The following is a 2,829-nucleotide window of genomic DNA, read 5'->3' on the forward strand; positions in this document are numbered from 1 at the left end:
ACTTTTATTTGAAGTTTTAAAATTGCTCCTTAACTTTCAGTGAAAAAACTTCGTTTTTTTGCTTAATTTTTCATCGTGTTTTAATTAATGCCAAATACACGTAATAATTTACACAAATCATTACACGTAATAATTTTTGTACGTCTTAAGTTTTAATGTTGTTCCTTACTTTCAGTTGAAAAAAAACTATTTTTTTTGTTTGTAAAAAATAAGAGCTGAATGGTAAAGCTGAAATACGTAAGACCTGATCGCAGGATGAATTTGGACACACTGCCGGTTTTACCATGTAATTGAAAAAATGTTCTTGAAACAAAAATAATAAAAAAATGTTCGGAATGGGGGGAAACTGGAAAAACTATTAGTAAAAGCTTCATGCTTATTATTGAAGCATAATGTAGAGGTTAATATAGAGGAAGGGTGGTAGTTGATTGATGTTTTTTATATTTTCTTTGAGGGAGATTATTAACCACTTTAAAAGTGAAAATAAGTGTATATATGTATATATATAATTTATCGTCAAAGTGCCAGGTGCACTTCGCCGCCGAACTGCATATTCATTGGAAGGTAATTTTAAACAACAAAGGAATTAGCTAGCCATTTATAAGTTGTCAGATGTCTCCCAAGAATGACAGCTGAGAGTTCGGTATCTCCTCTCTCTTCCATTACTTTCTGCTCATCAGTTGAGTTCTGTTCAGTGTTTCCACTATCCCTGACTTTGCTAGGACTTCCACGAAAATATCGTAAAAATGGTGCGTCAAAGCTTTAAGTCCGGCCCTGAATAGAAGGTAATTAGACGGTAGTACTGTAGTATGGGTGCACGCAGATCTATCGCCCTGTGAGATCTGCTAAGATTCTTAGATCAGGAAAGGTTCTTTCTTGAATTTTCCGGGGTTTTGTAGGCTCATTCTTGCTATTATCACTGCTTCTCATTACATCAGAAAAGATGAAAATAGACATGAAGCAAAATACAAGTTAATCAGAGAGGGGGTGGAGTATCCAAGCATGTTTTGAGTTCCTGGGAAGATTGGCTATCATTTTTAATCAAAATAGGACAAGGCACGTCCTAGTTAATAATTAAAGAGCATATTTAAAAATAGACATGAATATATTGATAAGAAGTCATATATTGGATTAATAGCTATAGAAGGGTGTATAGGTATCAGGTGCTGGGAGATCATCAAAAATAAACGATAAAAGAAATATATAAAAATAATAAATTCTTACTGGGACTTAGAGGGTTCTGGGGCAGTAAACGTAGTTGAGGCACCTTCGTCTCTAGGATGAGATTTGACCTGATTTAAATTAAGTTGTGATTGTGTGCTCCTTGTTGAGTATGACCCCACAGTATGAACATGGTAGGCCTGCTTAGTTGCTGCCCCCGTAGGATTATTATTATTATTTTATGGTTTTCTTTCAGCCTTTTTGGTTTTGAATGAATTATATTGATTTTTGTTTGTAGATGAGTATTGTTAAGTATATCATCATCACTATGATTATTATTTCGCAAAAATTAAACAAAAGGAAGTGGGAGTGTGCGCAGATCTATTGGCCTGTGAGACATTGGAATTGGAGAGGGTTATTTCTTTAAATTTAATTGGTTTTGTTAGCCCAATTTTGCTTCTATCATAGCTTCTAATTTCATGTTGAAAGATTAAAATGGAGCTGAAGGAAAATGAAGATAATTAGGTAGAAGGCGGAGTATTTAAGGGTGTGTTGAGGTTCTCGGAAAGATTCCCTATCATTACAAAATTAAAAGACAAATTCAAGCTTATAATTAAAAAGTAATAGGCACATTTAGCTTAAATTATGGCTAATTATCATTTTTTCTTATGAAAATCGAGTTAAACATAATAAAATTAACACCAATAAAAGGAAGGGTTTTATCTACTGTCGGGAAAGAAGCAAATATCATTAATTTAAATGAAAACAAAGAAACACCATTTTTAAGAGGAGGGGGAGGCCTATCATAAAGAAAATATAAAATGGTTAAAATTAAGTAATTTTTGGGGTTAGCAGGTAGCCATGCAAGACTTTCCCAAACTTTAAGTTATTCATTCAGCATCCACAATTTCAGGATTACATAAATACCAGGCGGTAATATCCCAGCCATATGATTAAATAAAGATACATGAATCATAAGAAATTTGCTTTAAATGAAAAATAAAATAGGTTGTGCAGGATTTTTGGGCAAGAGAATACAATTCTGGGTGAACAGAGGGTACTAAAATATAAGCAGTTTTGGCTAAAAAAACGCAGGTTTCCAAAATTTTGTTCAGCACAAGGGAGTAACTAGTGAATAGAGATAACAAATTAAAAGTCTTCGGAGGAGAATTTAGAAATAGAGGTGAAAGTCAGAAAAGAAAAATTAATAAAAGTAAGTCTTATCCACTCTTGGTAAGAAGCAGGGTATTATCAATTTAAAAGGAAAAAATGTCACCCTTTTTCCAACTAAATTTATTTTTATAGCATCCGTAACTTTGCAATTACATTAACAGCACATGCCAACATTCCGTTCCTACTTGTATAGTTAAATAAAGGTAAAAGAAGTCTGAAGAGCTTTGCTAATACATAAAATTGGAGAGAATGAGGCCTCTGCGCAACTGGTGCGCTAATGGTCAAAATTGACTTTGTAATTGGACACAAACTTAAATAATAAAACAATTCCTTATTTACCTTTTGAAAGACTAATGGAAGCGACCCTTGCAGGGGTTAAACTGAGAAAACTGGGACGGAGGGGACTTTTGGCTGATAACACAATGAACAGAGTTAAAAAAATTAAAAGTTTTCGGAGGGAAATTCAAAATAGGGATAAAAGAAGAAAATCAATGA

This window comes from Artemia franciscana, chromosome 9, assembly GCF_032884065.1.
Source record: "Artemia franciscana chromosome 9, ASM3288406v1, whole genome shotgun sequence".
Taxonomy (NCBI): domain Eukaryota; kingdom Metazoa; phylum Arthropoda; class Branchiopoda; order Anostraca; family Artemiidae; genus Artemia; species Artemia franciscana.